Source organism: Notamacropus eugenii, chromosome 1 (assembly GCF_028372415.1).
Source record: "Notamacropus eugenii isolate mMacEug1 chromosome 1, mMacEug1.pri_v2, whole genome shotgun sequence".
Classification (NCBI taxonomy): domain Eukaryota; kingdom Metazoa; phylum Chordata; class Mammalia; order Diprotodontia; family Macropodidae; genus Notamacropus; species Notamacropus eugenii.
Window position 1 is genome coordinate 707,446,178 of NC_092872.1, and position 24,473 is coordinate 707,470,650.

The window sequence follows — 24,473 nt, forward strand, 5'->3', positions numbered from 1 at the left end:
ACTCTTATAGCATGGAGGAGTTGAGTTCAAATCCAGACTCAGATGCTGTGGGACCCTGGGCAAGTCACTTAATCCCGGTTACCTCCAAAACCAAACCATAAGAAAATATTATTTTAAGAAGGGGGTCATAGGTTTCACCAAACTGTTGCAGGAGGATTTGGTCCATGACACAAAAAGGGTTAAGACCCTTTGCCCTAGTCCAGCCTCCTTATTTTATAGAAGAAGAATCTGGGGTCTAGAGAAGAAAGTGAAAGTGTGCCCAAGGTCACAAAAGAAGTAAGTGACAGAGTCAGGATTGAACCTAGGACTTCAGAGTTCAAAAGCAGCATTCCTTCTGCTACATCACCTGTCCTCTTTAATTTGGAATCATACACCTAGAACCCTAGGGCCTCAAAAGCCATCTAGTCCAAGCCTCTCTTTCTATAGAGTCTGGGGAATTAGAAAGGCTTCTTTGGGGGTCGTACAAATAGTAGCTATCACAGGGAGAATTTGAACTCAGATTCTCAGATTCCCAACCCATCAGTTTCTCAGAGTTTCTTTCTTTGTTTCTTTCTTTCTTTTTCTCTTTTCCTCTTCCTTCCTTGCTTGCTTGTATTCCCTTCTCCTTCCCTTCCCTGCCTGTGCAATAAAGGACAAGTTGTTCATCCTTTCAGAGACTCAGTTTCCTCATCTGCACAATAGGTGTGGTATTTGAGTGCTGTGTTTCATGGGATTTGTTGTGAAGAAATTGTTTTGGAAGTTTTACAGAGCTACATAAATGTGAGTTACTGTTATGACTGCCATTGTAACCATCAATCTCCCATTCTGGCCACTGGCCACCACCCTTGTCAGATCTAGCAGTACCGCTAATGGGAGAAGCTGATTCTGCTTAGGGTCCAAATGGCACCACGGCCAGGGAGAGGAAGGAAGCTTTGGGGCCTACAGTCCAGAGGAGAACCAGGGAGCCAGGCTCCTGCATCCCTTGGAATTTTCCTGTTCCCGGGGAGCAGCTGGTTTGCATTTTGCACAGCGGTTACTCCCAGAGTTTGGGGGATCCCAGGCCCCTCCTCCCAGCCCCTTCCACTTTCCCTCATCAGAGAGGCCCCCTGGGTTCCTGCCAGGGACACAGTCTCAGCACGCACACCCAAGAGCACAAGATTACAGGGAGCTGCCTCAGCACCCGGAGAAAGGCCCACTGGGGCAGGAATTGCTTCCCCGAGTCTGTGTCAGCTTCTCCCTTCCTTCCCTCTCTTCTCCCCGCTCAAGCTGAGCTGGCAACTGAACAATCTTAGGGGCCTCAGCCATCCTGATCCTCCACCATGCTAAAAATCTCCCCAAATGCACACTCTACCTGCCTCCACTACCCTCAGCTCCCTGGCTTTGCCAAGACCTCCTGCTCCGCCAGACACCCTCCTGTAGATTACCATACCGTGCCAAGGAAGAAACCTTGGATCTGGGGTCAGACGGCCTGGGTGTGAATGTCACTGGCCATGCGTGTGACCTTGGACAAGCCATTTAACCACACCTGACCTCATTTTCCTCATGTGTGGCTGGGCAATGGAGAGCATGACCTCTGAGGTCTCTTCAAGCTCTAAATACATGCTTAAACCTGAGTTAATGGACCAGAGAGGAAAGACTCAAGGAGGAGGCATCACTTGGTCCAGAGGAAAGAATCCCAGCCCTTCCTCTTACATTGTGTTATTCGCTCCATCATCTCCTCTGGGTCCTGCAATAATCCCATGTTTACAACAATCTCTGTGCTTTGATTCATGGGTTTAGAGGACTGGGAACTGGAAGAAAACTTAAAGCTGATTGCGTCCAACCCGTTGACAACATCGAAAAATGTTTTGCAAACTTTCAAGCTCATTCTATATCACTGGTATTATTTATACCTTACAGTAGAGCACACAGAAGCTTATTCAGGGGACCTGGCTTGCTCCAAGTCACACAGGGAGTGAGAACCCTGGTCCTGCCTCAAAACCCACCACTGCCTGCTACTGTGGCTCAGAATTAACGTTATTCCCATTTCACAGGCGAGGAGACGGAAACACAGAGATTGTGATTTGGTCATGCAGTGAGTGACCTGGAATAAGGTCTATCTGGACCTCAGTTTCTTTTCATGAAATGAAGGGATTGGATTGTCTGGTCTCTAAGGTCCTCAGCAGCTCTAAATCCTACAGTGTGACCCTAAACCTCAGGAATCCTGCCTCCTGGTCTAGAGATTTTTTCGCTTCTCAAAGTGCTGAGGGGGGACTTATTAATGCCAACAACCTGCTCCCTCCATCTACTGTCCCAGGTTGTACAAGAACTTTCTATATGATTTCTAGCTGGTCATGATAATCCTTCCTTCCTTCCTTCCTTCTTGCTTGCTTTTTTTTCTTTCTTTCTTTCTTCCTTCCTTTCTTTCTTTCTTTCTTTCTTTCTTTCTTTCTTTCTGTCTTTCTTCTTCTTCTTCTTCTTCTTCTTCTTCTTCTTCTTCTTCTTCTTCTTCTTTCTTCTTTTCTCTCTCTCTCCCTCCCTTCCTTCCTTTCTTGCAGTTGGGGTTAAGTGACTTACCCAGGGTGGCATAACTAGTATCTGAGGTCCCATTTGAATTCAGATCCTCTTGACTCCAGGGCCAATGTTCTGTTCACTATGGCACTGCCTACTGTGTGGGATGGCTCAGGTCCCTACATAAATCAATTACTCAGAGGCCTCGCAAAGTGATGACAGAAAGTTGATTTACTAGATTCTTGAGAATTGGGACAATCCTACAGCAGTTCACCTGGAGTAGGAAAGCTGAAGACAAAGAAAAGGCAGTGATTTATATAGACCCTAACGCAAGTCCCTCCTCCCCCACTGACCATTATCCTCATTAGCTGAGAATATGATCTTACATTCTAGACACGAAATCTAACCAATCCCTTTTGAAATGAAGACATTGAAGAATTAGGTAAACTTTATCCAATCATTGAGAGCCTAATGTACTACAGAGTTTTATATCCTTATATGGAATTATTCTGTTCTAAAAATATTGTAACCTTGAGCCTCTTGGTCTTACCTCACCCCTGGGAGAAGAATTACAATCTGAGAAGTCTTCACTAAACCTATTCCACTCACTACCAACCCCCCTTGATCATCTCTTGACTTCTCTTCCAGTTGTTGGATTCTAAGACAAGTCTATTAAGATGCCTTCAAAGATTGGGCAAGTCACTTAACCCCTCTGGGCCTCAGTTTCCTTGTCTGTAGAATGACAGGATTTAGTGCTATGGAATGTTCATGGATTAAGCACCTAATGAATACCAGGTACTGTGCAAAGACAAAATAATCCCTGCCCTCAAGAATTCATTGAAGTCATTCTGTGGTCTCTTCCAGATCTAAATCTGGGGATCCAGTTCTGCAAATAGCAGGACAAATAAAGAGGAAATAGGATGAATGGGTCTGTAGGAGCCAAGACTCTACTCAGGGACTGGGTTAAGGACCCCAGAACTATCTTGCCTCCTCTCAGTTGTGATAAAGTTTGACAGGAAGGATCCATGTCAACCTCTACCTCCCTTGGTCCCAGAGTCACTGATCTCAGGATCTGAGTTCAAATCTTGACCCAGTATCAGTGATCACTTGACCCAGTGATTAACACCAGTATTTGGACCAAAAGGAGATCCTTTTGTCTCTTGACTAATTCCTTCCTAACCACACCCCTTCCACCCCAGGGGCCTTCCATTGTAGTGGAGAAAAAAGTTAAGCAAAAGCAGTTCACATAGCAACTGTGTCTGACAATACATGTCAACATTTGGATTCCACAGAATTCCTCTTAGAGGAATGGAAGGAGGCAGTGTTTGGTCATAGCGACGGTAAAGCAATGGTGAGCTTTGTTTTACATTTGTGAAGGTATTTTAGATCTCCTTTGCCTGATGGACTCAGTCTTCTCAGAACCAGCTCTTAGAAGTCTCCTCAGTTTCAGGAATTGGGGAACCGAACATAGGACGCCCCCAACAGTCATGAAAGTCTGGCATATTTCAGTCACTCCCCAGTTTGGTGAGGACGCTATAGACCTTTGCCCACTTAGACTGAGATGCCATGATACGGAGATTAAAGCAACCCATGATCAGGACGGTTAAACTTGACTGTTTATATTACCCGAGGGATGCCCCAAACCCCTATATCCACTTTTCCCCTCTTCAAAAATAGACATTTTTTCCTCCTGGCTCAAATGAATACTTGAAATCTCCATCATTACTCAATCCTGAGGGGTTAAGACTTTGAAAGCATGGAGGCAATGTAGGGTGGTAAAAAGTATCCCATATCTGGGGTCCCAGGACATGGGTTCAAGACCCATCTCTTATTTCCTTGGACAAATCACTTCCACTCTGTGGACCTCAGTTTCCTCATTTGTAGAATGAGGAGATTGGATTACATGCCCCGTAAATTCTCATCCTGTTGTAGATGGTAAGATGGTAAGTGTTATCTGAAAGGGAGAACTCTTATTACCCTTAGCGTGAACCAGATGATCCTTCAGAGGGACCATGGTAGGCTAGAAGAGCAGAAAGCTTGAATGGATCTAGCCTCAGTTCTACTACTACGCAGTTATGTGACCTTAGCAAGGCAAGTCATTCACCTTTTGGGGACTCAGTCCTCTCATTTCACCTCTGTATCCTTCCTCTGGGCCCCAATCCTCCCACATCCTGGGGTCCTGAGGCTGTTGCAATTCTCTGCTAGGGTTTCACCCCAGCTTGAGGAAAATTAGCCCCAGGTGGCTGGTTTCCTTTTTCATGGTGGGAGGCCAGTGGGGCTTTATGACTTGGAACATACTTGGGAAAAACAGAAACAAATGGAGCCAGAGCCAGACCCTTTGGAATGTGAGTCCCAGAGGGTGGAGTCTACCAGAGAAAGAGAGGGATCACACAGGATACTCAAATATTCAGTTGGAGGCACTACAGCTGGCTTGAGTCAGTTCTACAGCAGCTTCTTCAAACCTTGCAGCCAGGTAACTAGCTAACCAATGGTTTGTCCTGCTCCCCTCCCTCTCTCTCTCTCTCTCTCTCTCTCTCTCTCTCTCTCTCTCTCTCTCTCTCTCTCTCTCTCTCTCTCTCTCTCTCTCTCCCTCTCCCTCTGTCTCTCTGTCTGTCTCTCTGTCTGTCTCTCTGTCTGTCTCTCTGTCTCTCTCTGTCACTCTCCGTCTCCGTCTCCATCTTCGTCTCCGTCTCCGTCTCTGTCTCTGTCTCTCTGTCTCTGTCTCTGTCTCTCTGTCTCTCTGTCTCTCTCTCTCTTTCTCTTTTCCCTCCTGCCTCTGCTTAGTTTTCTGGAAATGATGGGGGAAGGGAGAGTGGAAGCCTTTCAGTTATGAAGGTTCCCTTCAGCACACTGAAGTAATTCTTTGATTGTTTGGTCCAGGGCCAACTTTCCTACCTCATGTCGTCATTTAAAGGGCCCCAGTAAGAACCATTTGCCCAAACATCTCCTCTGTTGCCTCCTACTTGGAAGGAGGCTGATGTAATCAGTACAGTCATCAGAAAATTGTGTTTTGTTGTTTATCTGAAATTATTTCACAAAGAATTCATTCGTTTGGGTAACACAGGGGTCCCCTGGGAGGCATAATAATAGTAATGATAAGAGATCATGTGTATACAACACTTGAAAGTTTTCAAAGTGCTGTATAGACATATTTTTGGATCTATTATTATTCCATTTTACAGATCATAGATTCAGAATTGGAAGGGATTTCAGAAGTCATTTAGTCCAACTCCCTCATTTTAAAGCTAAGGAAACTGAGGCCCAGGGAAGTCAAGGAACTGACCCAGGGTCATCCAACTCCTAAATGCCTGAGGTGGAATTCAAATTTCTAAGGTACCCGCATCATGCTGCCTCTCTACAACTGGAGTAAATCATCCTCACTCATTCATGCCTTATTCAGATGAAGTTGATCTGATCCACAATGACAGTAGGAGAGGGGTGGGGGACTATGGGATGGGGAATTTCAATATGGAAGTCATTTTGGCTCTTGGGACTTTGTCCAGAGGTTTGTCTGGACAACCACTAGTCAGTTATGTCCAGTGTGGTATGGGTTAGATTAGATGGCTCCCTTCCATCCCTCAATGGATGAGGGATATCATATGGAGAAACTGAGTCTTGGGGTGCAGTAGGGGAATGAGATCATTGTTGTCTTTGATTCGTACCAATAGTCAGCAGCAAGAGAATCTTGGAAAGAAAAGGGTGATGGTTAGATCTCCAAAACCATTTTGCTTCTGACAGGCTTTGGCTACATCTTGGATTGAGTATTGTGCTGTGTCTGAACTTTTCTGGGTTTATCAGGAAACCTTGACCAAATCAATGACCTTACATCCCCCAGCATTCTTTTCCCTTAATAATTCCTTATTTGGAATAATCAGAGTCAGAGGAATACTCAACAGATAACAATCGTGACCAAGTAAATTTGGAGGCAGAGGAAGTAAGTTTAAACCCTGGGTGTCCTACTCATTAGCCTTGTGACCCTGAGCAAGTTTCTTTGTATCTCTGGACCTCACTTCACCAGTCTATAAGGTAAACAACTTGAACTAGCTAATTTCTCAGGTTTCATGCAGGTCTAAAATTTATGATCCTTTGCTATTTTCTCATCCAATGTAAAAATCCTCATTTCATCCCCATAGGATGACTTGTGGGAGATGCCATATTGGGTGCATCAGTAAGAACCTGGCATGAGTCACAGTGCCAGTCAAGGAGCAGAATTCCAAGAGTACACAGCTAAGTAGAATGATGGTTAGGCCAGGCTAATATAATATGTACAATATTATGTAATAATAATTAGTATAACATATAATTATTATAAGTATATAACACATAACTATAAACACTTATTATGCAATTAATATGACATAAAAAAGCCAAAAACACAGTCCTTGTCCTATCTGAAAAAGCAGGCGCTCTTAACTTATTTTTGTATGAAGTAGGGATAATAATACTATCTACCTAGGCGGAGGTGTTGTGAGGATCAAATGAGATACCATTTTCAAAATACTTTTCAATATGCCTGGCACATAGTAGGTGTTATATAAATACTAGCTATCATTCAGAATAAAATACAATTCTTAGAATAATATGTTAAGTGTACAAAGTAGGAAATACATGAGATTACAAAGGAAACCACTTCCTTGAAATATAGCTATCAAAAGAAATTTTTTTTAAGAGTTAATGGCCCCTTGGTTAAAGGAACCCTACACTGAGACTTTTTGTGAAGTGAATTAACCAAAATTAAAGTAAACTAAATTATCCTTTCATACCCTTGTTTTGTCATATGGGTAAATCTATCTTTTTTGCAGCATTTTTGGTTTGCTTGGGACCATCATTTTCTCTCCTCTTAATACCTGAGAATGTTTTCATGTATTAAGGGATTAAGTTGTCCTATCATCAATGATTAAACAAATCCACCAATCATAATGCGGATGTTGACCGTTCGATGGAGTTGGGTCACACGGCCTCTCAGGTCCTTTACCTTGATACTGCTTGGTATTTGGAGAATCCTGGCTGTCCAAAGAAGCCTGGGGCAGGAAATAAGAAGCATGAGTGTGTAGCAGTTCTCTGAATCTGTGCCCTGGACTGATCATAGTTGCAGATCATAGGAGCAAAGCTCTAAAGCTGGAAGAGACCTGACAGACCTGCTAGTCCAACCTCTGCATTTTACAGATGAGGAAACTGAGGCCCAGGGAAGTTGTGACTTGCACAGGTTCACATGGATAGTAAGGGTCAGGGCTGATCGATCTGAACCCAGTCCCCTGACTCAGAAGCTTGTGCTTTTTAAAGGTAGCATGCTGCCCTCCTGCACCATGGTCATAGTGATTGGAAATGGATATGTGGGGTAGGGGAAGGAGCAGCTACCAGGATGTCTTGCCTTTGTTTGCTAGAGCAGTGAGGGGCTTGCATGCTATTGATACAGCTGTGTTGGTTTGTACCAACTGAGTGACAGATACTCTTCTGTTTCTGCCCCACCCTGGGAGATCACTTTTCTCACCCTAGGAAGTGGGTTCCTCTAATAAAGGGATTCTTAGGAAAGCCAAGGAGAAGCCTGTCCAATGGATCAGGCTAATTAGCTGATAAATAGCCTGGTTTGGAGGAATCTTTATGGTTGATTTGAACCACTAGTCAATTAACATTTATTAAGGGTATACTATGTGCCAGGCACTGTGCTAGGTACCGGGGATACAAATAAAGGAAAAATATAGATCCTACCCTCAAGGAGCTTATATTCTAAAGTAAGGGGAAGCTTCAAATGGGGAAGACAATTCACAAAGAGAAGTTGAAAAGAGAGGAGCAGAAAGGGAAGGAAATCTCTTAAACGGACTCGCTGTTGTTTAGTCATTTTTCAGTCATATTTGACTCTTATGATCCCACTTGAGGTTTTCTTGGCAGAGATACTGCAGTGGTTTGCCATTTCTTTCTCCAACTCATTTTACAGAGGAGAAAACTGAAGCAAAACGGGTTAAGTGACTTGCCCAGGGTCACACAGCTGGTAAGTGTCTGGGGCCAGATTTGAACTCAAAATGAGTCTTCCTGACTCCAGGCCCAGCACTCTTATCTGCTGAGCCACCTGTGAAGTGCTGGGTATGGTTTTGTGACTTCTTCAATGATTCAAAGATCTGGAATTTTATGAGTGTATGTACTCCTTCATCAAGGCCCATCAAAAGTACTCTAGAACTTAAGAGATGCTCTTGAAATTTGCATCAGATTAAAAATCAATCACCCTCCAGCCAACATGGTGATGTTCATCATCCAGGCTGATCTTAATTATTTTAGTGCATCCATGACCTCATCAAGTAGGTACACCCTTCAAAGGTACAGATCATAGCACATCTGAGCCATCTCACCTTGCAACCATTTTTTTCCATGTCCTTCTATAAATCTCCACAAGGAGTCTACCCAAAATGCTGGGGGGCTTTCTTTAGATTGCTGGTGAAATACCCGGATGTCAGTGGGCTATTTCTAACTCTTGTTACATGAGAAGCCCACCTCCTTTTCTGGCCATATGCCCCCTTTGGGATATATTTTAGGTTATTTCATGCATGTGATTCATGGCTCAAAATATGCTACAATCTGTTTTATGCCCACTACACATCTATCCATGGACAGGTGAGTGACCTGCAATTTTAATTCCTTATAGATTGTGGTATACAGTCAACATTCCATCACTGAGTAATCACTGTGCGTAAAGCACTATCCTAAGCTTTATATTATCAGAAATTTGTTTATTATATTATATATAGTAACATGTGTATTATCATTATCAGAAAAATGTTTGATGAAGAATTGAGAGTGTGAAACCCCTTTGGTAAACATGCATCTCTCTGATTCATGCTGACTAGATATTGATAACCAGAGAGTCGTCACAGTTATTTCTGTCATGTCTGTTAAGAAATCTTGAACACATGTGAGTAGAGCTTTTATGACTTTATCCTGGTCTGCCAAAATTTTTTCAATAATAGACAAGCTTAGTTGGGTGGAAAATATACCAGATTTGGAATTAGAAGAATGGGTTCAAATTCTTGCTTTATTTACTTAAGATATATGTATGCTCAGGCAAGTCCCACAATCTTTCTGGGTCTGAATTTCCTCATATATAAGATGAGGGGATGAGACAATAATGATCTCAAAATTTGCTTTCAAATCTCATCCTCTGAACAATCAGTGTCATGGGATCTTTTATTCTCTGTACCTTTCAATTTTGTGACTACAAAGAATGGTTTGCTGTAGAATATCATTTGGGAATATCTCCCTTTTCTCTTTTCATATTGTCACCAGGGATACACTCAGTGTGTGAATACATCATTCTCAAAAAGGCTTTGTAAAGACAAGAAAATAGGCATATGGGTTATAGTGGCAGATATTTTCTTGGTCACCTTTTGGGGGGGTATTAGTAACATTTAGGATTTTTTTTTAAACTTTCCTTCTTTCAGATATTTAGAGCATTGGTTCCTCAACACTTTCAAAATATATTACTTCCCAAACAGAAATCCCTCTGAATGTATTTAATCTGGTCCAGCTTCTCTTCCCATCTTTCTTTGTTTTTTATATCATTTCCATTTCTTCATGTAGCATATTGGGGACTGTGATATTAGATTTCAAATGTAGAAGTTCCATTGTCAGTGATCAACAAAAAAATTTGTCATAGAAATCAGCAGGTATTTTCTATTCAAATCTACTTAATATTTTTTTTCCACTTTCATCCTTAAATGCTCTTAGGATGATCTGGTTTAACTAGGTATCATGGCAAAATTTGTTTTACCCTCCAGCACTTCTTGTTTTATTAGTTGATACTCTTCATAATTCCTCCTGCACAAGACTTTACAAACGAATTTATATTCTAAACTGATTTTGTCGTTGGTAAAACAGGGTGTTTTGGCAAGGTTTTTTTTTTTTAACAATTGGCATATCAAAAGAAAAAGCAAACTTTTCGGTTTAATCTGCATTGTTATTTTTTCCATCACTTTCTAAAGTCTAGATAATCAACAAACAATAAATCAAGTCTTGATTTGTAGGACTTGCCAGTTTTCAAAGTATAAAATGCTCAACTGAAAATTTGTCAATCAGCTCTCCTAAGCTGATAAAAACTAGTTCTGACACACCTCAGTTTCCATTTCTTAAATTTATAAGCATGCCATAATCCACAATGATGTCTGTTCCTTTCTCCATTTCACATGTCAGTATCTCAAGTATCATTTAATAGGTCAGATTGTAGCTGTTTTGAGTACATTTCCCATCTTCTCATTTTTTATTTTAATTTGGTATTCATTTTGACCTCTGATCTAACAAGTGAATTGTCAGATTATATATAGACAATTGATTCAAAAATTACTCCAAAATCAGTAACCAGTTTTTGGTCTCTTCTGGGGTATAATCAATTTCATACTTTTGGTGATAGTATTTGGCACTCACCATGTGTAGTACCTCCTGCTTAACTTCCAGAAGGAAATATTCATAATATGTAGGTGTGTAGTCTATAATACTTTGACAACTGATTTCTTTGTTCTGAGCAATATTTTTCCAACGCATTTTCCCCCACATTCCCCATACCCACTTTTTCACTGAAGTCACTGAGTATTGGCTTGATTTGGAGTATCTTGTCAAAGTTCTTCCTTGTATTTCTATGTCTCTGCATCTTCTGTACCACATGTGTTGACATGTATATTGTAATGTTCTCCATAGTGGTCATTTTGCTTACTTTAAACAAGATGACCAAGAGTCCCATGACTTGCTGTTTTTTATTATTTTTGAGGTACATCAAAAACTAACTTGGCACATTCTTTTATTTGTATAAAGAAAGCCTGTGAGCCATTCACTTATAAATGGCAACTTCCTTACGTAGATTAGTTTCATTTGTAAGAATATCATGATGGTTATGATTCAGTTCTTCCAGCTGTAGACCAAAAACTTATAAATCATTGGATAAGAATGTCACATTTAGAGTACCAAAAGCTAAGTTATTATTTATAGACAGACTAAAAAATTGTGGGATTCTTAGCAACCTCTGCCTCTTTTTCTTCCCCTCTGCCTGTATCATTTTAGAAGGAAGCTTAACAGGATTGAGAGCAAGTTTAAAATTTTCTTTTGTTCTATCCTTTTTTTTTTTTGTCCAGACCTGTGGTTTCATCAGATTGGGGAAGTCCCAGAGTGGAAACTCCTTCTGCCAGTAAAGACTGGTCAATCCTCTGTAACATAGAGTTTCAGAAAGCATTAAGAGGTTTGGTAAACAGCTAATGTATGTCAGAAGCTGGCCTAAAACACGTCTTCCTGACTCAATGGATAATCTTCTATCCATTATTCCAAAATACTTCTCATCATCATCATAGCTGACTTTATATAGCACTTAGGGATTTTTGGAATGCTTTTCACACATAATTTGATCAATGTAACTGCCCTCTGAGGTAGGTAATATAGGCATGCTACTGTGGCTCTTTAGTAATTTTCAGTCGTCTAATTCTTCATGACCCCATTTGAGGTTTTCTTGGAAAAGATATAAGAGCAGTTCGTCATTTCCTTTTCCAACTCATTACAGATGAGGAAACTGAGGCAAACAGGATTGAGTGATTTGCCCGGGAACATACAGCTGGTAAGGATCTGAGGCTGGATTTGAATTCAAGTTTTCTTGATTCCAAGCCCAGCACTCTATCCACTGTACCACCTAGCTGCCTCACTACAGGTATGCTAGTCCTCATTTTAAAGGTAGAGAAATCAGCACAGAGAAAAGCAATTTATCTCCTCTCTATAAAATTCAAAGTGCTGGGGGAACTATATGAAAGATTGTTCCATGTATCTAATAATTAGAGAAATGTGAATCAAAACAACCTTGAGGTTTCACATCATGTCCAGAAATTTGACAAAGATGGCAAAAGGTGGGGATGGTCAATATTGGAAGAGTTGTGTAAAGACAGGCACAGTAATATGCTGTTGGCAGAGCTGTGAAGGCTGCAACCATTCCAGAGGATAGCTTGGAATTATGCTAAGAAAGTGAATAAAATATCCATGCCTTTGGAACCAGAAATCCCAATAACTCAAGGAGGTCATTGATAAAATGACCATAAAAAGGCTCCAAAAAATTTGGAGCAGCACTTTTGTAGCAGCAAAGAACTGGAAACAAAGTAGATGCCCATTACAGTGGTGAAACAAAGAATGGTATATGAATGGAATGGAATGCCGCTACACAAATGGTGACTATGAAGTACAGAGGGAGGAATGGGAAGACCTATGTGAAATGAGTCAAAGTGAAACAAGTAGAGTCAGGAAAATAATATTCACAATAACGACAACAATATAAATGGAAAAAACAGAAATAAATCAGAAACAAATGGTTTGTAATCATGATAACCCAATTTGATGCCCAAAAGACTTATGACTCTGCATCTCCCTCTCTTCTTTGCAAAGGGGGAAGTGGCACTGAGAAAGAAGGATGAAACTTTGGGTGTGAAGCAAATGCATATGCTGTTGGCCTTAATGGATGTGTTGATTAGTTTTACTGAGATGTGTTTTCTTCCTTTCTTTTTCATTCTTTGTTGTGAGAGAATACCCACTCTCTGAGTGAGGGAAGAGATATATTGGGAGATGGAGTTTGTATGAAAGCAGAACGTATCAATCATGTTTGGGGCTTTTTTGTGTCAGAGCCTAGACTGTGAACGTAAGCCTCTGTGGGCTCCAAGTCTAATATTCTTTCTACTAAACTATATTGCCTCCCTTTATAGGTTGCCATGGCTAAATATTGATCAATAGTATTATCCATCTGGGTAATTCTTGTACAGGTCCCCTCACGTGCAAGAGGACTTCCTCAAGTTCTCCTAACATCTTGAGGGGACCAGTCCAGCCTCATCAGTTCCATTCTCGCTTCCTGATACACAACTAGTCCATCTTCTTTTTCATCTATTCATTTCCCTGATGCCATCCTTTATATTGTTCCTCTTTCGTAATTCCTTGTGTACAATTCATTGCTACCTGAATTTCTGTTTCTCTATGGGTGACCCTCAACTTCAACTCTTCAGATGATCCTTGGCTTTCAAGCTCGTTATTCAACTGAGACTTCTCTCATCAATATTACCATGGTGTCATTATTTTGTCAGTTTTCAATTGCGTCTGACTCATCATGACCTCATTTGGGGTTTTCTTGGCAAAGATACTGGAGTAGTTTGCTGTTTCCTCCTCCAGCTCATTTTACAGATGAGGAAACTGAGGCAAACAGGATTAAGTGACATGCCCACAGTCACACAGCTAGTAAGAGTCTGAGGCCTGATTTAAACTCAGGTCCCCTTAACTCCAGGTCCAGCACTCTATCCACTGTACCACCAATATTACCAGTGATTAATCACCAAATATAATGATCTTAGCTTAGTCCTCATCCTTTCTGACTTCTCTCCAGGCTTTGACACTGTGGATAACTATCTCCTCCTGGATACCATCTCTTTTCAATGTGATCCTGACTCTTCTACCTGTCCAACAGCTCCTTCTCTCTATTTTGCTGGATACTCATTCAGGTAACATCAACTAACCATATGTGTCCACCAAAGCTCTGTCTTGGGACCCTCTTCTCTTTTCTCTCCATACTATTTCACTGGGTGATCTCATCAACTCCCATGAATTCAATAATCATTTCTACTCATAAAATTCCTAGATCTATCTGTCCAGCTCTAATCTCTCCTTAGCCAGAGTCCCACATCACCAACTGCCTTTTGGACATTTCAAACTGGATATTCTAGAAGGACTTCAACATGTCCAAAACAGAACTCATTATCTTTACCCCAAACCCTCTTCATTCCCAAACTTCCCCATCCCCAGTCATCTAGGCTTGAAACATTGGTGTCATCCTCTCCTCCTCAGTTTCCCTCACCTCCTTTATTCAATCTGTTGCCACACTTCTTGTGGCATCTCCAGTTTCTCACAACACCTTTTGCATATGCTTCCTTCACTCACTCAGCCATCATCTTGGTACAGGCATCCAGCACTTCTCACCTGTCTGCAATATCCTTCTAATTGTTCTCCCTGCCTGAAGTCTCTCTCCCCTCTAGTCTATTCTCCACTTGACTGCCAAAGTGATTTTCCTAAACAATAGATCTAAGCATGTAAACTAGCCCTGTTACTCATTCAATTCTAACAGCTCCTTATTACCTCCAGGATCAACTACAAAGGGGAAGGGAAGAGAAAAATAAGCATTTATTTAGCAATTTTTGTGTGTGAGGCGCTATGCTAAATGCTTTATGAATATCTCATTTGATCCTCACAACAACCCTGTGAGGTAAGTGCTGTTATCACCCCCATTTTACAGTTAAGAAAACTGAGAAAGACAGAGGTTAATTGACTTGTTCAGTCACTAGTAAGTGTCTTAAGTAAGATTTAAATTCAAGTCCTCCTGACTCCAGGTCCAGCATTCTGTTGTACATACCAAAGTTCTCCTGCATTTAAAGCTCTTTGTACACTGGCCTCTTCCTCCTTCTCTATCCTTACACTTTGCTCTCCTCCACATATGCTATGACTCAGCAGTACTGGCCTATTTGCCATTTTTCTCCCATAACATCTCATCTCCTCACTCTCTGCTTTTGCCTAGAATGTTCTTCCTCTTCACTTCCACCTTGTTGTTCTCTGATTTCCTTCTAGTATCAAACTCCAATTCTACCTTCTGCAGGAGGCCTTGCTCAATCCTCCCAGTAGCTACTGTCTTCCCTCTCCAATTAACTCCCATCTACCCTGTTTATATCTTGCATGCTCCTAACATAATTGTTTGGGGCAGCTAGGTGGTGCAAAGGATAGAGAACTGAGAAGGAAGACTCATGCTTATGAGTTCAAATCTACCCTCAGATACTTAGTAGCTGTGACCCTGGGCAAGTCACTCAACCCTGTTTACCTCAGTTTCCTCATCTGTAAAATGAACTGGAGAAGGAAATAGCAAATCACTCCAGTATCTTTGCCAAGAAAACCCAAATGGGGTTATGTGGGATGGCAAGACCTCTACTCAAATTGACTACTCAGAGGCATCTCAAAGTATAAACAGAAAGTCCTTTATTCAGTTCTTGCAAGAAGCAGACTTCACCTTCTCTCAAACAGATTGAAGGAAGGGAAGTACTTTACAGAAGCAGATGCAAGGTTATATAGCAGAAAACCACAAACCCCGCCCCACTTACCCTTTTGGTCAAGAGCCTGAGCAAGCAGTTCCATTTTCAGAAATAAGGAAATGGGTTAAGTGAAACTGGGGAGAGTGGTGACAGACAGCGTCACAACTTCAAGTTTCCCCATATCATATGATTTTTGACAAATTGAAGCTCAGGCCTTATGTCTACTTTATTTTAGACTTAGGCCCCTGAGAAGTCTTCACTGACATCACATTCAGGGTTACAAAGAATCAGACATAACTGAAACTACAAGGGTAATTATCTCAACCTTCAGGGTTTTGCCTTTTCTTTATATCTCTAGGTCTTGGCACATTGACTGGCACAGAGTAAATGCTTAATAAATACTTTCTGAATGATTAATTGACCTCAGCCATGTAATAGCACCAGAATAATATAGCTATTAAAAATATAGAGCTTTGCTTTATGGATCATTAAAAGAACTTTGTAATCCCCCAGAGAAAATCTCATCTATTCCCTCCTCTTATTCAATTCTGAGCTTAAAACAGGCAGGTAGTCAAAAAGCATTTGCTAAGTCTAGTCCATGCCAGGCAACTGAGCTAAGCATTGAGTATACAAAGAAAGACAACAAACCAAATTAACAAATAAAAAGTCCCTCATGCAAGCAACCACGTACAAATAAGATATATATTTTATAAACTGGGGATAGTCTCAGGGGGAAGGCACTAAGATTAAGGAGGTTAAGGAGGATTGGGAAAGGCTTTTTTGCACTAATCAAAAGGTGGGATTTGAAGAAATCCAGGGGAGACAGTAGATGAGGAGAAAAGAATATTCCAGGCATGGTACATAGCCAGAGAAAATGACCAGAGTCATGAGATATAGTATCATATTTGTGGAAGAGCCAAGAGGCACTGGATTGCAGAATATGTGGGGGAGGGAGGGAGGGGCATGGAAGTGCCATGTGTAAAAAGACTGGAAAGGTTGGAAAGGGACAGTTTATGAAGGACTTTCAAAGCTAAACAGAGGGTCTTATATTTGATCCTGGAAATAATATGGAATCACTGGAGTTTATTGAGTAGGGAGTGACATGGTTAGACATGAGCTTTAGGAAGATAAATTTGACAGCTAAGTAGAAGATGGATTGGAATGGGTAGAGACTTGAGGTGGACAGGTCAACTCACAGGCTATTTAAGTAATCCAGGTGTGAGGGATAAATGAGGGCCTGCACCAAGATGATGTCAGTCTCAGAGTATCTATCTATCTATCTATCTATCTATCTATCTATCTATCTATCTATCTATCTATCTATCTGTCTGTCTGTCTGTCTATCTGTCTATCTATCTATCTGTCTGTCTGTCTGTCTGTCTGCTGTCTGTCTGTCTATCTATTGATCTGTCTGTCTATCTATTGTGGGAAACAAGGAAGTTCTGTTTCCTCAGAGTTCTGTGACCTAGCATGGTCAGGTTAGAGGTCAGAAACTAAGGCACAGGCTCAATGACCTGTGTGAGGAAAAGCCTATCAGAGAGGAGAACATAAAGTCACATGGCCAGGGGACAATATCGTGGGAGAGCCAAAGTTCAGAAAACAGTATAAGAAGCCCTATCTTTCTGAACATGTTGTAGTAGACTTGTAACCTTACTGGGGAGGCTACCCATCCATTCTGGATGTAAAGATTAATAAAAGCTTTCTTGATTTCACAACAGATATTGTTCTTTGTTTAAGGTGAGCATGTTTCTCACTGTTGGGGGCTTGTTAGACAGGTTCACTTCTAACGTCTATCTATCTATCTATCTAACTGTATGTATATGTATATATACATATACATATGCATATATGTGTATCTATATATACATATATATAAATGATATTTTGAAGGTAGAAATTACAAGATGACAACCAATTGAATATGGAGGAAGGCAGCAGTGAAAGAGATAGTGAAAAGGTAAGGATGACACTTAAGTTGAGAGTCTGGGTGACTAGGAAGATGATGATGGCCTTGACAGTAATAGGAAAGTGGAGAAGTAGGAAGAATTCAGGGAAAAGATAAGTTTATTTTTGGACATGCCAAGTTTAAGATGTCTAAGGGACATAGAATTCAAGATGTCAAATTAGCAGTTGAAAATATGAGACTGCAGGTCATGAGAGGTTAAGGCTAGACAAATGAATCTGAGAACCATCTGCATAAAGATGAAAATTAAATTATTAACACTAAGCAAATTGTAAAAGACATATTTGCCAAAGGTGTTCACCACTGTCATGAAACAGAACCAGGGCAGAGTCCAAATCCAAAAGGGACACTCTACAGATGGTGAGGTCCTCCAGATGGCCCTATTTGCAGATAACATTGTGATAGTCTGGTCTCCTGACTTCCTGGCTGTCCCAGATGGCTGGAATCAACCCAGCATCTCTGCCAAGAAAACCTCAGATAGGGTCACAAAGAGTTGTACATGACTTGAAACAACTGAAGGATAGCAAAAGAAAACAAATCTATACACCAGTAGTCATAGATACTATTTCAGGTATATTTTTTCTGGTTGTAATAAGGTCAGACATTTTTTTCATGCCTCAGGTATCTTCCCCTCTTTTGTATAACTTGGTAATTGACTCTGCAAATTGTTGCCTCCAGTACAGGACTCTTCAGTCTAGACTTGGTTTAGTTCAGCTGTTTTTTCCCCTTTGTTTTCATAAATGTCGTTCTCACGTCCCCTAGAAACCCATTCAGAATGGTGACACTGGGGGTGGGCAGTTCCAGATGCTGTGTTCTCCATTGAACAAGAAAATACTAAGGCTTAGGGAAGGTGTCTTTTCTGAGGCTGTAACAGAGGTAAAATAGATCCCCAGGGCTCTTCTCACTCCAATGGGCAGCATTGTTCTCACTGTACAACATGGCTTCTCACTCACACTGACATGCCACCTGATGCTCAAATTTCTCACATATATTAAGTGGTATCATGCCCACACTCAAACCCTTACCCAGGCTTGCTATATATCCACTGAAAGAACCCTTAAGAACCCTGGGTCACTTGTATATACTGGGAAGTATGGAGGCAGTTAGGAAGAGAAATGGATGGAACATTGAAAGACTCAAGTCTAGACACTTACTTAGACTTGCACCTGTCACCCTGGGCTAGTCATTTTCCTTCTCTCAGTCTGTTTCTTTATCCACAAAATGGCGATAATAGCAACTCATACCTCCTAGGGTTGTTGTGAGGATTAAATGAGTTAAAATATGAAAAGTTCATTGCAAACTTTAAAGTGTTATTATAGAAATGCAAGCTATCATTATTTATACCCTGAAGAGACATCAGAGGAGGAATTTAGTCAGAAGAGATGGATGAATATTCAAAGCAAAACTAAAAATTGGTGATCTGGTCATCCAACAAATCATCCATGTGCTTTCTATGGGAGACCAGCCCACATGAGCACACAGAGACATTCTGTGCCAAGTCAAGTCGATAAGCATGAAGTGATTTATGTATTAAGTGTCCATTTATTTATTTAATTTATCATTTATTAAGTGATTACTATGTGTTAGGCAATAGAACACCTAATATGAACTATGAGTCAACATGATGGATCAGAAAGAATGTCAGAGTGAGGGCAGAGGGGAGGACGAGGGGGAGGGATAGAATTTAGAGCTCAAAATGATTTTCTAAATGTTTAAAAACATGTTTTAACATGTAATTGGAGGAAAATATTATATTAAAATTTTACAAAGTCTAATAACACATTTTAACATGTAATTGGAGGAAAAAATTATATTAAAATTTTACAAAGTCTAAAAACATGTTTTAACATGTAATTGGGGGAAAAAATTATATTAAAATTTTACAAAGTCTAAAAACATGTTTTAACATGTAATTGGGGGAAAATATTATATTAAAATTTTACAAAGTCTAAAAACACATTTTAACATGTAATTGGAGGAAAAAATTATATTAAAATTTTACAAAGTCTAAAAACATGTTTTAACATGTAATTGGGGGAAAATATTATATTAAAATTTTACAAAGTCTAAAAACACATTTTAACATGTAATTGGAGGAAAAAATTATATTAAAATTTTACAAAGTCTAAAAACATGTTTTAACATGTAATTGGGGGAAAATATTATATTAAAATTTTACAAAGTCTAAAAACACATTTTAACATGTAATTGGAGGAAAAAATTATATTAAAATTTTACAAAGTCTAAAAACATGTTTTAACATGTAATTGGGGGAAATATTATATTAAAATTTTACAAAGTCTAAAAAAAAAAGAAGAAAGAATGTCATACTTCAAATCAGGAGACCCAGATTGAATCCTGGCCCTGGCACTTACTGACTATGGTGAGCATGGTCTCACAATTCCGCTCATGTTCTGCAGTCTGGCTTCTGATCTCATCAGCCAACTAAATGTGCTCTCTCTAAACTTACCAATGATCTTATAATTACCATAAATCTAATGATCTTTTCCATTCCTTCCTTCCTTCCTTCTTTCCTTCCTTCCTTCCTTCCTTCCTTCCTTCCTTCCTTCCTTCCTTCCTTCCTTCCTTCCTTCCTTCCTTCCTTCCTTCCTCCCTGTCTCTCTCTTCCTTCTGGAGGCAATCAGGATTAAGTGATTTGCTCAAGGTCTCACAGCTAGAAAGTGTGTGGGGTCAGATTTGAACTCAGGTCCTCCTGACTCCAGGGTTGGTTGCTCTAGCCACTGCACCATCTAAGGCTCCCTTATTCCTCATCTTTCTTGATCTCTCTGCAACATTTGCTACATATCCCTGTAATTCTAATTAGAGCATTAAAGATGTTCCCCACCCATGGATGGGCCTGCCCATTAAGGGAAGCTTGACTAGGGGAGGCCTGCCCCTTTTATTAATTTCTAATGCACTGGTTCTCAAGGGGCGTGATGCCTTCTGGCCCTGAAAAGTGTATAAATACTCTGAGGTAAGGTTTTACTTTGGGGCTTACTCATTGGAAGTGTTTGTTTGGCCAGACAAGTCTCTGGGCAGTCGCTAAGGAGCCCTCCCCCGCCCCAGCTTTGAAAACCCAGATGTTGGTGCTTCTCTCTCTGGTAACTATGCACGTATGGTCAGATAGGTAAATCTGTCTGTTGATCTGTGGTGTATGTATTGCTTACAGTCAGACAGTTGGAAGCCCTGTCTGCTGGTCTTTATTTCCTCTGTATTTTCTCTGAAGTTCAGGGTGCTGATTTTTTCCCCATGAACTAAGTGAATAATATAAGTGCTTGATTAAAGTAGATTGTGGACCTCTCAAAATTTGCTTTCCTTTTAGCAAAGCGGATCTAAGAACCCGTACAGCAATCCCTCTTGTGTATGTCAGGGTCCTTGCTGCTCCAATCCCCAACCCACCCTAGATACTGTCTCCTCTCTGGATTTTCCTTATGTTGCTATTTTTGGCCATCCTCCTAGCTGGTATGGGGATAAAAATTATCTAACCTACAATAAGAGAAACTGAGGTAGAGCTCTGAGCCAATGGCACTTTACTAAAGGGTCCGTGGCCCCCTCTAATTAAGTAAACCTCAGATCTTCCTCACAATCTGAGATGTCCTCTCCTCCCAGGGCCTTATTTTTATAGGGTCTGATATGTAAACATTCAAGAGCAGCTCTACCAGATACAGAATAATTCTACTGGTTGACATATGACATATAGGCTAAAATAAGCAAAACAAGGTATCAGCAGGGCCATGAGTTGGTCTAAGTAAGGAATATTTCCACTGACTAGGTGGTCTTAAAATGGTAACAGGATGGGCACCTGCTCATTCATGTTGGACAAGAGAGAATGGTTCAGAAGTATAAAAATAATTTGGGGGGGCCTTCTCATGTAGTTGAGTCACCTCTGTCACACTGGGCTTGGTCACCACAATCAGAAGAACAAGGGTGGAGGGCCTCCATCCAGCTTCCCATGATTATGCAAGTGATCTTACCATCTGCAGCTCAGCTCTAGGGCCAAATATACAGAATTTACAGTCATATCAAATTGATTGACACTGATAGGAATAGAGTAGGGGATCTTCAAGGAATCAGCTTCCTTACTGACAAATGATTGATCCCCATTCTCTTTGCCTGGATCATCATTCATATCATGTCCCTCCTGTATGGTTATTCCCCCAGACTCTGGTCCAGTTCTCTTTTCTGTCTATATCTCATTATCTGCCATAGGTTTAACTGTCAATTCTACATATATCACTCCGAGATCTATGGATCCAGCCCCAGTCTCTCTGTGAGCTCCAAAACCCACTAACTGCCTGTTAGATATTTGAAATTGGACCTCCCATGGGCATTGCAAACTCAGCATACCCACAACTGAATCCATTGTCTCTCATTCATTCATTTCCCTCATTTATATAATCCCTCTTCCAAACTTCCTTATGATTGAAGTTACCCCCATTTTTACAGGCATCTGAGGCTTGAAATTGGAGGGCAGTTCTTAAATCCTTGTTCTTGTTTACCCACAAAGCCAACAAACATCACCAAATCTTGTTCCTCCCTCCATACTATTTCTCAAAGACATCCCCTTCTCTCCACTAACAGAACCTCCATCTGAATTCAGGGCCCCATTATCTCCTCCTTGGATCATTGCAATGATCTTCTAATTCAGGGGTGGGGAACTTGCAGCTTCAAGGCCACATATGGCCTTCTAGGTCCTCAAATGTGGCCTTTTGACTGAGTCTAAGCTTTACAGAACAAATTCTTTTATTAAGGGGATTTGTTCTGTGAAGTTTCGATTCAGTCAAAGGGCCACACTTGAGGTCCTAGAGGGCCACATGTGACCTCAAGGCTGCAGGTTCCCCACCCCTGTAAATTGGTCTCCTGCTTTAAGCCTCTCACCACTCCAATCTACCCTCTCTAGATCTGCTGAACTGATCTTCCTCCCACAGGTCTGACTGTGTCACTCCCTGACTTAAATCCCAGTGGCTCCTTATTATCTCTAGGACCAAACAAGTTTCTGTTTAGCAGTAAAGCTCTTTTTCACCCGGCCTCAACCTATCTTTTCAGCTTTATTACACATGGCTTCCCTCCATCCTTCCCAGTCAGACTGGCCTTCTGAGTGATCTGTCCTCTTCTTACCTCTGCATCTTAGAAATCAGAATTTTCTCAGTTCAAGCACCACCTTCTGCTTGAGGCCTCTCTGTATCTCCATGGCTACTAATTCCTTCTCATCCCAAGGTTGCCTTTTATGTGTCTGTTTTGCATGTGCTTTGTGTATGCACATCAGCCCTCTTTTTTCCCTTTGTTCTCTCTTACTTGATCTTAACTCCTTATGGGTCCAGTGATCATCTTTAGGCAGACAGTTCCCATATCTATTTATTCAGCCTTAGTCTCTCTCCTTTGAGTTCCATCCCTGAATCGCCAAAAGCTGCCTTTTGGACATCTCAGACTGGGTGTTACACAGGCATCTCCATCTCAACAAAGGGCTCATTATCTTTACTCCCCAAGCCCTACCTTCTTCCAAATTTACCTTTTCCTGTCAAGGGCAACCCTATCCTCCCTGTTCTGATTGCTCACTCTAACTCACAGCACATCTTATCTGTTGCCACATCTGTCTTCCTACCTTCCTTTCCTTCTCCCTCCCTCCATTTCTTTCTTTCCTTCTTCCTCACTCTCTGCCTTCCTTCCACCCTCCTCTCTCTCTCTTTCTTCCTTTCTTTCTCTTCCTTTCCTTTTTCCATCCTTCCAGTTGGAGTTAAGTGACTTGCCCAGGGTCACACAGCTCTTAAGTGTCTGGGGCCAAATTTGAACTCAATTCCTCCTGATTCCAGGGCTGAATCTACCCTCTGTGCTACTTAACTGCCCCTCACATCTTATCTGTACCTGTACAGCATCTGTATATAACTCCTTTCCACTCACACTAGCACCACCATAGTTCATTCAGGCCCTAATCATCTCTCACCTGGACCACTGCCTTCTAGTTGACACCTCCCTCCCTTAAAGATCTCCCTCCTCATATCCATGGTCCCCCCAGCAGCCAAAGCTTGTCTAAAGTACAGATCCCTGCATGTTATTCCCTGACTTGATGAGTTACGGGATCAGCTCTTCATAACCTGTGCCTTTCTCGCCCTTCCGTCTTCTTACACCTTCCTTGACTTGAAATGTTCTGCCTGTCTCTTCTGCCTCTTCATTTCCTGGGCTTTCTTCTGCTCAGATCCTACCTGCTGCACCCATGCCGTCCTGGCCCCCGGCTGCTCCTGCCTCCCCTCTCAGGTTAATTTCCATCTACTCTGTCTATTTTATCCATCCCTAGCTATTTACATGAACTCTCCCCCATTACAGTGTGACTTCCTTGAGGATACAAAATGCAAAACCCATAATTTTGATAACTGAGAATTGCCAATTGTTTTGCAGTACTTTATTACATGAGAATGTTGTCTTTCTTAGGCTTTTATTTAGCTACTGAATGAATACATTAGACACATTTGAGTTTTAGTTGAGATTTTACATAGTTCGCATTTTAGTTCTTCGGTTTTTTGTTGTTTCTATTAACCCATAGCATTATTTTTAAAAATGTTATAATACCAACCTAAAAAAGACTTCACCCTGTTTGTCTTAGTTTCTCATCTATAAAATGAACAGAAGAAGGAAATGGCAAATCACTCCAGTATCTTTGCCAAGAGAACCCCAAAAGGGGTCACAAAGAGTTGGACATGACTGGAAAAATACAAATTTCCTGCATTAGAATGTAAGCTCCTCCGAGCAGCTAGGTGGCACAGTGAGTAAAGCACAGCCTCCCCCCCCCCCCATACACCCCCCCAAGCCAGGAGGACCTGAGTTCAAATCCAGCCTCAGACACTTGACACCTAGTAGCTGGGTGACCTTGGACAAGTCATGTAACCTCAATTGCCTTGCCTTCCCCCCTCCAAAAAAGAATGTAAGTTCCGTAAGATCAGTCACTATTTTACCTTTTGCCTGTATTTGTATCTTCAGCACTT

The 24,473-nt window shown here is 41.1% G+C and overlaps 1 protein-coding gene across 1 annotated transcript in view; it reads left to right on the forward strand.

Annotated features, from left to right (window-relative positions):
* Positions 1 to 4,845: 4,845 nt before the first annotated feature.
* DPEP1 (dipeptidase 1) overlaps positions 4,846 to 24,473 on the forward strand; it is a 39,120-nt gene continuing 19,492 nt past the window's right edge. The window contains exon 1 of the mRNA XM_072636370.1: positions 4,846 to 4,942. The gene's annotated coding sequence lies outside the window, so the exon portion shown is untranslated. The remainder of the gene's footprint in view (positions 4,943 to 24,473) is intronic.